Source organism: Lycorma delicatula, chromosome 3 (assembly GCF_047948215.1).
Source record: "Lycorma delicatula isolate Av1 chromosome 3, ASM4794821v1, whole genome shotgun sequence".
In the NCBI taxonomy this organism is placed as follows: Eukaryota; Metazoa; Arthropoda; class Insecta; order Hemiptera; family Fulgoridae; genus Lycorma; species Lycorma delicatula.
The window spans coordinates 13,769,553-13,783,105 of record NC_134457.1 but is presented as its reverse complement, the minus strand read 5'-3'; the positions used below and the strand labels follow the sequence as shown (position 1 = coordinate 13,783,105).

At 31.5% G+C, this 13,553-nt stretch overlaps 1 long non-coding RNA gene across 1 annotated transcript in view; it reads left to right on the top strand.

The window, feature by feature from the left end:
* Positions 1-7,828: 7,828 nt before the first annotated feature.
* Positions 7,829-13,553, top strand: part of LOC142320847 (uncharacterized) — a 31,764-nt gene continuing 26,039 nt past the window's right edge. Inside the window, exon 1 of the long non-coding RNA XR_012755487.1 lies at positions 7,829-8,002. This is a non-coding gene — a long non-coding RNA (uncharacterized LOC142320847). The remainder of the gene's footprint in view (positions 8,003-13,553) is intronic.

The following is a 13,553-nucleotide window of genomic DNA, read 5'->3' as shown; positions in this document are numbered from 1 at the left end:
GGTTCGTGTTTCGATGTCAGGCCTTCGTATTAAATATGTTCAAGTTAAAAAGTACCTCAAGGTATTTCTTGACGAGAAATTACAGTTCAAAAAGCAACTTAACTACGTCACAAAGAAGGCCTGTCGTGCCTTCTTTGGTATTCAAGGAGTGGTCAATCCTGCCTGATTGGGGGTGTTAATTTTAAAACTATGAGTATCCTGTATAAAGGCGTGTGCGAGGCAATTATGCTATATGCGGTCTCTGTTACCGTACTATTTCACGGGAGACAATCTTGATTTCAGACGTGAAACCGATAGATTTAATTGCGTCAGAAAAGTAGCAGCGTTATGTTGCTAAGAAGTCAGGTGAATTGACTTCAGAAAGAATCCGCGAGATAGAACGGCATGACAATGCTTTATGGCAGGCCAGATGTGATGAGACAGTGGGTGGACTTATACGCATGATCTCTTCCCAGATGTTGTTAGTTTGTGGGACACCCTTGGGTTCACTCTAACAAGCATGTGATGTAATTTCTTTCTGGTCATGGCGCCTTCAGAGAGAGACGTCAGCTATTAGGCCTGGTGGATTCAGGTGTGTGTCCAGATTGTGTACAACTAGATGACACATAACATGTAATTTTCGAATGCGAATTTTACGCACGGAGACTATTTGTCAGCTTGACATTAGATCTCCCTTAGAATTGGAAAAACTGGGCCGAATGGGTAAGCGTTGTAAATCCATCGGGTACCTGGCAAGAGAACAGATTACTGAGGGAATTTTAGGGTTCCACCTGGTCTTTCCATGTTTTGGTTTTGTTGTTCTTGTTTTATAAGAATTGATGTATTTGTAGTAACTTATTTTTTTAATTTTGTTTTTATTTCTTGTTTTGTGTTATGTTATGGGTTGCGTGTTAAACTCAACTTCAAGTAGGTAGTTCCGTTTTTTGTTTCAGTTCCTTCATGTAACTCAGTCTTGTTAAAGACTCAACATAGACGTGTTTTGTTTTAAAGATTTCATTTCCAAGTAATACACCGATGTGGTATTCGCATCGGTGGCATTCTGACTGAGGGAAGAACAAGGCCTTCTACCAGGGTTCTAAATATGACCTCTGAAGGTCATATTCAGAATATGGCGAGTCCTCTTGAAGTTTGCAAATAATTTGAACAGCATTTAATGATCTGCTTTTACTTTCCCATTCAGATAACCCAAGCCGACGGGAAGAAAATTAATATTCAAAAAAGGTTTAACTTATGTATTTTAAAAGAATTGTACACAGCCTTCAAAGAAAAACATAATTTAAAAATTGATTTTTCAAAATTTGCTGATTTAAGACCTAAATTTTGTGTTCTGGCTGGTGGGTCAGATACTCATTCTGTGTGTGTGTGTGTGTGTGTCAGCCACCAAAATGTAAAACTCATGTTATCTGCTCTAAAATTGAAATTTGATTATAAAATTCTCCTCTCAACCATGGTATGTGATAGAGAAAATCAAACATGCATGCTGTCACAATGTGAAAAATGTCCAGGCACTAATGAACTGCTCAGATTACTGCAAGAGAGCTGGAATGATTTTAATACAGAAATTATCTTCAAACAGTGGGTTTCTGTTGACTGCTGTTAACTAACTACTTAAATTCTTCATTTCAAGAGTACATATATAAATTTACTGAAAATTAAAATAATCTAAAAAGGCATCATTTTGTTGCAAAGAAACAAGCTCATTTCCTCATCATTAAAAAGGAAAAAGAGGGTGAGAATATATTGTAATGGAAGACTTCTCAAAATTTTCCTGTTGTGATACAGGATGAAGTGCATACCACCGGTCAAAAACTTATGCTACAGTACACACATTTCTCAAATATTTTTAAAAAGAAGGAAAATTACTAAGCCAAAGCTATTGTGTGAATAGGAGTTCTTGAAGCACAATACTACATCGTTCTTCTGCTTCTAAAATATTTATAACTTGCTTAATCACAACAGTCCCAGAAACAAGAGCCTTTCAAAGTTATATACCACAAGTCAGAAATGTATTCTGTAAGTCTGGGCTACCTCTGAATCAGAAACATTTACATTAGTATCGGTACAAGGACATTAGTGTTTCTGATTCCTTTATTGGTTATCTGCTACATATAAGATGCAAGTAGTGATTATGTGAAGTCATTGAAGTCAAAATACATGAAAATGAAGAGGAATATCAAATACACTTTTTCCATCAGCAGGGTTCTGGTACTTCATTTAAGAAATTTTTTTTGGCTGGGCATGCAAAACCAGGGTGAGTGAGAATGCAGTACAACAAGGAAAAGGAATTTTGCTTGCTTAAATTTATATAGGAAAGTACTAATGAGTCTCAAAAACATTATTATAAAAATTTAACAAAAGTCTGAAAAGCTCTCTGGGCACAGTTTTATAAAATTCCACATGTACGCTTCATTACACTTAGCTTTATTCGCTATCTTTGACAGCTCTATATTACTGATGAATTCAGAAATTCATCTACTTGAAATGGTATACATAAGATATATGGATTGCACAGTGATCAGCTGACAGCAAGCTGCATAAAAATTGGACCCATGTTTCTACCTTAATATCCACTGCACATATAAAATACTTTTTGGAGGTATTTACTGAATTCCGGAAATTTTCCTTTTGTTATGAAATTACACCCTTAAACCGATAAAGACTATTTTATTTTTTTTTTATATAAACTAACATAATGTTGTTTTTTTTTTCCAAATATCGAAGTCTCATCACTGTGAAACTGCAGCACCCCCTATTTCCACTTTATATTATCGATAACATTTAATATACTGAGTCCTTTTTTCTTTAATTCTTTCTTTACACTTGTACATTATATAATTGTAATTATAATTTTTAGCTTAATGTCAGTAGCCATCCGCCAGTTTATGAAAAAGATACAACAATCTTTGTATGGAACTGTGTGCTTCACAGTTCTAGCAGTGTGATGTTTGGCTGTTGTACGCATGCGAACATAGGAAGCTGGACACAAGGCTGCGAGGGAGAGAGAACATTGTCGCTTCTGCAGTGCTGACCCTGGCATGCTGATGGAAGATAGTTTTTTTTTTACTCTGCGTTTGTATGGAACGTTCCTTGTTCATTCCCTTTTCTAGTTTAGTTGTTTAGTGGTCTTTCCATAGTAATCAAAAGATGACAGAAAGCAAGGGCTCTTTGATTGCCAAATCTGCCCAAGAACATGCTGAAAGTGTGAAAGAGAAGGTAATTAGTCAAAACTAATTATGTATTTGTTTCTGTGTACATAGAAATTGGTCTGTAGTGTTTTTAAGCTGACATTTTATTAGGTTATTATCTAATAATAATTAAAATATTATCTGTATTGATATTTTTTATATATTCCATATTATTTATTTTATTAAACCATATTCTTGAATGTAATAAAATATAAAATTAGATTATTATCCTTCTTCCAGGTATTATATTTGATTCTTTTTTTTGGTTCTTTTATTTTACATAAAACTTTAACCATGGACTTGAAAAGGCCCAAAAAAAAATTTCTGGAGTAGCACCCCCACTAATATTAGCTATGAACTGCCACTGTTTAAACCAATGGAATTTAAAGTCATTTCAGCCACCTTTTGTCACCTGTCAATATCAAATACATGATTGTGCTCACTACCCAGATTAGAAAATTTATATGTATAAATCAATGAATCAACATTAACAGTTTTAGATATCTTCTTTGTAATTGACTTTTTCTTCTATTTTGATCAAAATGTTTAAATTCTAAACTACTCTCTTTATTTAAACCATGTTTGAATTATGTTTTTAATTTTGAAATAGGTGTAGGATTATAATATGGAATATTTGAAGGAAAAAACTTGTCTGAAGAAAACTTGTTTGCAAATAATATCTGAGAACCTTGTATTAGGTCCATTCTTAATACACCCGGTTTCATTTTAATTTAAGCTCTTTTCTGTTTCATGCAAGAAAATCTGTCTCAATAAGTTACTATCAGTTTGTTTTGAGTCACTGTTTAATGTGATTATAACAAGAAATATTTGTTTCTGTTTTACAATGTCTGACATGGCAATAATTACATTGTCATAAATTACTGGTATAGAAAGGACAGTTAATTTAAAATATCCTTTTGGTGGTGGCATTGCTCCTGTATTGTTATAAACTAGTTTATTAATATTATTTCTACAGTACCTAAAAAACACTTTGATAAAATAGTTGAAGTAATGTTAACTTTTTTACATTATTTACTTATTTCACAATTAAAGTTAATGAAATATACCTCTGTATATAGCAATTTCTCTTTGGTGATAATAATATTAACAAAGGTAAATTAAATATGAATAAATTAAAATTATATAATAATATGAATTGTTGTGAACCCATTTCCAATATTGAATAACGTCTGAATCTCCAATAATTCCTTTCTCTGGTATTAATCATAAATTCAAGTACTGAATTGTAGAACCTTCAATATCCGTGGTCAGAGGACTAAAAATATGTTCAAATAAAACCCACCTTGCTGCCTCACCTTGGTTTGATGTATTTATTCTGTCTATTAATAAGTTATAATGATAACTATATGTTTGACATTTTAATTTAATTTGTATTACATTGTTGAAGAATGTATGTAATATACTGTGTGCACTGTATGAAGTGTAAATTTGGACTAAACAATATCAACTTATATACTTTACATGAATAAGAAGAAGGTAGTTTAGTTTCCTTATTTATAAAATAATGAAGAAATTATACATGAGTCTGAACACCTTGTTACTGCGACAGTTACGGTAGTGAACACATTCGGAATGTCGTTCAGGGCAGTTTCATTTACCTCGTCATACTGTCTTGAGTTTGTGAGATATAAGTTTCAGGTAGAAAATATCCCATTGTTGATAGGGGATTCACAAAATGAATTTAACATACCCTTTTCTTATAATGAGCTAAGGTATGCCTTGAGTAATTCTCATGACACTTCCCCCGGAAATGATAATATCAGGCTCAGTATGTTATCATACCTCCTAGATAGTGCTGTAATATTACATCTTTCATGTATCAATAGTAGAATATTCTATGACCATGTGTTTACAGATTCTTGGTCAGAGGCACTGGTAATCCCCATACTGAAACCTGGTAAAGATAAATCATGCTCCACAAGTTATCATCCTGTTTCCTTGACCAGTACTCTATGTAAGGTGATGGAATGAATGGTAAATTGACATCTAGTGTGGTACCTTGAGAGAAACGTCTTAATTACCCCAGAACAATGTGGTTCTCGCCAGGGCAGATCATCAAGCTGTTATTCAAAATGCCTTTTTACTTCGCCTATACCTGGTTGCTGTATTTTTTTATTTACAAAAGGCATACAACACGGCATGGTGGAGCGGAATCCTAAATACACTTCATGAATGGGGTATACAAGGTAATCTTACATTTATCTGGGGTTTCCTCAGTAGTCTGTCCTTTCGATTTGGAGTTGGTTGGTATCTGAAAGTTTCAAACTGAAAAATTGAGTATCCCAGTCCTTAGTGTTCCTTTGTTTGGCATAGCCATAAATAATATTACAAACTGCGTGCGAAAACCTGTTATGTGTTCTTTATTTGTAGATTATTTTTCTAATCACGAAGCATGTAGAACGATAGCTACAGGTGATGAGAGACTTCTATAAAACACAATAAACTGCTTAGAATAGTGGTGTGAATCTATGGAATCACGTTTATTCTGGAAAAGTAAAGTGCATTTGCTTTTCACAATTGAGGGAACATGTTGACCCTCAACTATATTTACATGGTGAACAATTTGAAGAATATATGCGGGTTTGACCAACAACTTATGTGGGTAACACATTTGAAGGAGCTGAAGGTAGAATGACTAAAAATGTTAGACATGGTGAAAGTTCTGCCTAATACTCATTGGGGAGCTGATCATACATGTGTGTTGCATTTCAATTGAGCTCTGATCCATTCCCCGTTAGACTACAGTTGTGTAGCTTATTCATCGACGTGGGCCATTGCTCTAAAGATGCTTGATGCAGTCCATCATTTATTTAGCCATAGTGCTACAGGTGCGTTTGGGTCAAGCCTGGTAAGTTTGCTGGTGGATAGTGTTAAGCCATCTCTTTGTAATAGACAGAAGCAAATGATATGTTCCTATGTGAGAGGCATTAAAGTGCAACCAAGTCATCCAATCTTTATTGTGGTATTCTCAAACCAGGCTGTAAATTGTTACAGGAACAACGTAGATCTACTGTTCTGCTAGGCATCAGAGCTCAGCACCTTTTCTCAGTTGTAAAGAAAAGAAGGCCCTTGGTGATCTTCTCTTGTTAATAGTTGCTTTGATCTTTGCCAGTATAATAAAAAGAACATAAATCCAATTATTTTGTGAAACAAATTTTATAATATTATAAATACCCTGAATCCTGATGTTAAAGTTTTTATTGATGGCTCTAAAATCGTTAATTCTGTGTGTTGTGCTTTTGTGGTTGACGACAGAACACACATATTTGCCTCCCATTATTTCTTGAATGCCTTACAGGCAATTAATGATGTGTACTCCTGATAACCCTGTTGTCTGTGAGATTCAGTGTATTTCGCAAATGAACCACCGTAATGCAACTGTGAGCTTCTATTGGATCTCCAACCATATTGAGATTTCGGGCAATGAGCACGCTGATAGTGCCGCAAAGTAGGCTTTTTTCCAGCTTCCTTTCACCAATTGTGTCGCGTCCAATGATCTTTTCTGTTTACTGAATTGGGTGATTTATGATGAATGGAATGCTACCAGGAACAATACAAATAAAGCCAATTAAGAAAACTATGTTACCAAGGAGCTTCAACTGCAGAAATAACCGTTGAGAGGAGGTTATTATCTGCTGTTTGCCAATAGGGCACTCTAGGCTCGCTCATGGATATATGATGACTCAAAAGATGCACAAGTTTGTGCTCGCTACAACTACAAACTAACAGTGCACCACATCCTTGTGATTGTATTGCATCACGTAGCATTTCGTCCCAAGTTTAAACTAGGGGCTAACATACTACTGAAGGGGATAATGAAATGCTTTCTTATGTTTTACGATTTGTTAGGGCACTTCATTTGTATTTAAATTTCTGCAGTGTGTTTCAACAGTTCGTGCTATTTACGAGCAGGTAATATATTAATTGCGATATATAATATGATGTGTCTTTGTGTGTTTATTTCACTTTTAGTATGCGTTACAGGCTTTTTACTTTGAAGATGTGTTTTTGCGTTGGTGGGTTTTAATTTTTAAATGTCCATTTTTTAAATGTATTTTTTACAACAAATATATCATGTCCGGACGACGATAACACGAAAGCTTTTTTGCCCAGAAAATCCAAAATCTCTTATCTAGAAGGGAAAGTAAAAAAGCTTAAACCCCAAATAATCATATTGTAAAATGTATTAGGAATAATATTAAAAATGATGGAGAGAATTTAAGGGGAATGTGTGAAATTAAATGTAATGAATGTAATAAAATTTATATTGATAAAACTAACAATTTAAAAAAAAAACATTTATGGAAGATTAAAATGCTTAGAGAAACTGAAAGAGAGGTGTCTAACGTAGCCGCTAATTTGTTGCAGTGTAAGCGTAAGTATTACTGATTATAAAAATAATTTTAAAAAATTTCAAATTTTTTACAACAGTAAAAAATGAGTATGCTTGAAAAATATTATATTTATAAATTTAAACAAAAGTGTGAAATAATTAATCAACAGATCGTTGTTGAAGATGATGTTTTAATTGAAGATATAGTGGGTTGTAGCAGTTGGCAAATGTTTATGAACGTAGTTTCGTGACGTTTTAAAAGTACATAGTTCCGGTACAGTTAGTTACAATGGCGCTGTGTTTACGAGTTTGTGATGTCTGAGTTTTATGTTTTTTAAGCTTTTATTTCTTTTTGGTTTTTGTTGATTTGAATGTAGAATTATGTACCTATTGATGATACGAGTTTCGAATAAGAAAAGTCGAATATTTCTATTACTTTTTTTCTCTGTTAACGAGTTTGGTGGTAAGTTTGATATGTATATTTATATAAGATAATCTATCCATTCCTGATATATATTTATAAGAAGTCTACCAAAATACTTATAACATTAAGTTTACATTACATAAATATGCTCTAAGGCAGTTGTAACAATATTAATTAGTTTATGAACGATTTTCCAGACTTACGGACGTTGGCATTTTTTAAACAGAATTCTCTTTCCGTAAAATCGGATTTGGGCATTTTTTGAATAAAATTCTGAAGTCCGTAAAACCGGACGTTGGTTTTATAAGGGTTTAAGTTTACATTATTGTATTCGTAAATATGCTGTATATCATCACCAGGCAGAATATGTTCTAGCCTCAATCAACTTCTAATAAAATATCTGTTGTCGTAATTTACCATTCTATCTTAATTAAATTATTCTTAAGTTCTCTGTGATAGTTGACTAGGGACTCTTTGTTTCCTTTCCAGAAGATTGCAAAAAAAACCTGTCTTAGGTATTTGTATGGTCAACTTGTTTATTCTAAAATTTAGAATCGATTCTTTGTTTATAATAAACATGTTTATTTTGAAACTATCAAAATAGTTTTCTCAACTTAGGTTGATTGGTTAGGAAATTTTAGAAATATGATCAATTTTCAAACGTCCACATTTCATCCATTTTTTACAATATCAAATCCATTTTTTGTAACCTTTATCCCTTAATTGCAATGAAAAGAGTTTTTTTTTAATCCTATGCATAAGCTTGAAATTCCCGTTTATTTTTCTGATGTTTCGTTTTCTTTCTTCCAGATGAGATAAAAATATCTTTTCATTTTAGCGCATCTGGTTTCTTTCTTCACTCCATTTTAAAACTGGATTTGATATTTTCTTTTCAACTTAAGGGTTCTTTATTCCTTTTGTCATATCTTTATACTGGAGATATGAATTATTTTAATAAAAACTGTTTGAATATTCTGTAATAATATTACTTTAAGGAAAAAGAAAATAATGAAAATATAAGACATATTGTAATTCCATGAATGATGTTATAAATCAATTTAAACAAGAACTGTGATTTACTGTTTACAGAAATATATTTGTTAGCTTGTTTCTTGAAATTTCCTTAAAGTCTCTTAATTTTGAATTTTATCAATTCACTAATTGTAAAAATATTTTAGAAGACTAATTTACTTTTCTAAATTAGTTTTTTGTTGTTGTTTAAACGATTTTCCACTTGCTTAATTAGGAAGTTGTTCGATTTTAATTTTAAAAGATAACTTTTTGTGTCGTACTTTTTCAACTTGTTCAAATTTAAAAAAAGAGAATGCATATATATATTGAAGTGTTGTGTTATTAAATAGCTACTAATATTTTACTATGCCCTTTCTTTTTCATGTTAATCCTTTATTCAACCTCATGCATTATGTATCCACATTTTAACTTCTGCTTCTATTCCTCTGTTACTCTCACCACGTCTTCACATTTCTGCTTACATTCTCCCTCATCTTAATTATCCATCATCTCCTGGGTCCTTCTTTGGTCTTATTCCTTTCTTCTTTGTTTTTCCTGTAATTACCATTCAGATAGTACTTAAGAGGATGAATGAGGATTGATATGTATGAGTGTAAATGAAGGCGTACTCTTGTACCCTCTCAGTTCGACCATTTCTGAGATGTCTGGTTAATTGAAACCTAACCACCGGTCCACGATCTAGTATTCAAATCCGTGTAAAATTAACTGACTTTACTAGGACTTGAACGCTGGAAACTTTTGACTTCTAAATCAGCTGATTTGGGAAGACGTGTTCACCACTAGTCCAAGCCGGGGGGGTTTGATCTTATTCCTGCCAACATTATTCCTACAGTCTTATCATTCTCTCTATTTACTTCAAATTATCTGCATCTACAAATTCTTTTCCATACTAGTAACTCCTTAATTTTCTCTGCTTGTTTTTGCCATCACATCCTCTCTTTTCTAATTAATTTTACTTTCTCCTAAATTTCATTATTTCTGTTTTTACTTATTTTAAAATTGAATTTGTTACCAATAAAACATTCATTATTTCCTGCAAAATGTTTTATCAAACTTTAGAAAAAAGTGGAGATTTCAATTCATCTTGTATTTTCTTATATTTTTATTTTTTTATATTTTTTTTATAATATACGTATTTTACAACCCAAATAACAATATCGTTGCATAAATCCTTTTTAAAAGATTGTTAGTTTTACCAATATAAATCTTATAACATCTTATTTGATACATTCCCCTTTCCATCATTTTTGTTATTATTATTCCTAATATATTTTTATATGATAATTTGGGTTGAATTGTATTTTTATGTTATGTTTTTATTTTTTTTATAATACGGCAGCTTTTTGATTTAGCCCATACAATATTTAAGAAAAAGTATTAAATTAAACATAATTAACTTTTAAAAGCTAGTAAATAAATTGATGTTAAAAAACCATGTAAAAAAAAAATATTTATGCAATTATTTAACACTTCAATGGAGCTACCAGAGTTAGACCAGAGGTAAATTTCGTTTTGCAATAGTGGCAATCCTGTTTTGCTAAGATTGCTGCCTGTCTCACTACCTTCTTATACGACCCCCCATCACCTTACCAAAGATTTTTTTTAGTTATGATTAATCATTTAGCGGTGGCATGTCGATAACTCCATACCCGGTAGCTCCAGTAACATATAGTTTCTCTATGGTCTGTTATACCAGATAGCTACAGTAACAGTGTGAACTTATAATGTTAGTTTGTGGGAAAAAATGGATCGTCCTTCTACGACTCAATCTGTGCATACGTGATGAACAATTTGTAGAATGCATTTGTAAGGTGTTAGACACCTAGCAATTCATTAACTCACCTAGCAGTTCATTAACTGCTAGGTGATGAATCAGTTTGTGAGGAAGAATTTTGTTTCTTCAAATGTAGATATAGACTCAGCAGGGACTGCGGGACTGCTTCTTATTCAGAAAGTGATGACGAATCGGTAGAAAACAGCCATGAGTATATCCAAGATTGAGCATGATGTAGATTTACAACAGCCTGACTTCTACTACGGTATTTGTAAAATGAAAAATAATTGTGTAGAGGCACCTGGTTTTCAGTGGAGTAGTCTCTTATTCTATAGGCTTCTCAACCTTGCTAGTATCAACAGTTTTTTTTGCATGTGCTTTGTTGAATGTCCAATGGTCACACATTTCAATTTTGTCAAAGATTTGGGAAATGATTTGATCAAACCACACCTTCAGTGAAGGCTTGAAACAACTAATCTACGGCGCGATGTAAAACACAGCATCATGATTGCTCTATGAGGTAACAAACTTCCAGCAATTCCAGAGGGAATTCCTTCCAATCAATTAGAGAAGTGGAAAACCTGCAGCAATTGCCCATTTGCAAAAGAGAGATAAAACCCATTATAAGTGTATAAAGTGTTCCAGTGATATTTGTCTGGAATGTAGCCAAAAGGTTTGTAATAACTTTGCAGTCATATGTATGTAAACTGGAAATCTTTTTCAGTTCAAATATATGTATGTCTTCAAGAGATTTTTGTATTTTTTTTTAAATGTATTTTTCTATTTTTTGTATAAAAAGCAAACGTTATGGCACTTTTTGTATTTGTAATTCTTTTTACTATCTTGGATAAAAAATATTTATAAAAAAATTCTATGAAAAATGGTTATTTTTTATACAAGTAATATTTTGTATTTTTATAAACCAATTCATAGTTTTTGCATGTATTTTTTGTATTCTTACATGAAGAATCTAGAGTGTTAAATTTTTTATTTCTTTTGTTATTCTGTGCTGTAGAACTGTGATATATTTGTTACTGTATTTTTATTTATAAACATTTTGGTTTATCAGTGTGTGTGCTCTCCTATATTACATCTATTCAAAAAAGATGATTTTAGTTAGTTGGAATGATACCTCCCATCTGTTGATAGATATGAAACTTATTATGGTGATACGCCAAGGTTTCCACTGACCAAACGCATAAGAACATAGAAATAAAAGAAAATTTCATTATCTTTAAATCGTGTAATATCTGTCTAATACAGTATAAGAAAGTATATATCAATTTAAGAGGTAGATCTTTAGGGTGATTAACTCATTCACTTTTGACACATTCCCCTCTCTAGGTAGATCTTAAGCTACATTATTCTTGTTTTATCTTTTAACAACTCTATTCCTGCCTTCTCACACTTCGTTACTTTCTTAAAGGACTTGGAGGACTTTCTTAAAGGAATTAACACCGTAATTTTTTGAGTATTTATTTAAATAAATTCAGTAATTATTGCAATTTATTATTTAAATAATCAAGCACTCCTGTTAATTAGTCAAGGTTAGCGAGCAAAGCAGCGTAGGTTAAGTTTGGTTAAATTATATTTATAAAATAAATAAATATAAATAACAATAACCATTTATTAAAATTAATAAAGAGACTGTTTTGAATCTATGTTAAACTCTATATTGGCCCATTTTCCACCGAAATCCGATCGACTACTTGTTTTTAAATAAAGCTGTAGCTGCGGTAGCATTAATACGTAACTACCACTTCATTTACTACAAAATGAAACCATACTCTTTTGCTTGGAAGGGTTAAGTAGAACAGAAACGTTAAACTTGTCGATGTAATTAGATTTTTATTATAATTACTCAATATTTCCCAATGGATTTACAATATTATAGCTTAGAAGTCCTTCAAAAAGTAAAATATTTAAATTTTTGTGAATTAAAATCTGGCTGTTAGATCACGGTTTGGTAAATGTAAATGTGTATTGTGTAGCCCAATAGATATTAGTAAATTTAAAATTCTAATATTTCATGCATTATTATTAATGCGCTTAAAAAAAATGTTTATTCCTAAAAAATATCATTATCAACATGTTTCAAATCAAGAATTAGAATATGATTCCCACGGAATAATATAAAGTACTAAATACAAAAGTGTTTTTAATAATTTAACAGATCAATTTTTTGGAAATTAAATTGTAAGATTTTTGTACAAATATATTTCTTATTTGAGTTTTTAAATTTTCTGATTTATGATTTAATAATTAATAACTTCTAATTAATCTTATTAATCTATTAATGCCTTCCTACTTTTCTTCTAACTCTTTCATGATTTATTCTGTCCTGACTATATTTATTTACTGTCTTCACATAAGTATATAAAAGTTGCTGTTGTGTCATACATCTATTCTAATTATTTCATATTATTTCTCTTTTTTATTAATTAATTATTTACATGTGATGGTGTCCTAATTTCCACACATTTTCCCTTTATCCGTTCCGATAAATGCTAAATACTTCTTTTTATTATACTTTACATTCACGGCACAGTTTATGTAATGTATTATATACTACTAAAAAAACTAAGTTATCATTTTTTTTACCAGATGCTTTTGAAAAAAATACTGTTACTAAATGGGATTAAACTTTTTAATTGATTTTATATTAATTTTCTTTTGAATTTATTAGAATATGCTTGATGTAATTCAAGGAATAACCAGTATTTGTTTCCACATCAGAATAAGATTTTTTTTTAGTGTAGTTTTATACCATTGCCTGATATTGCC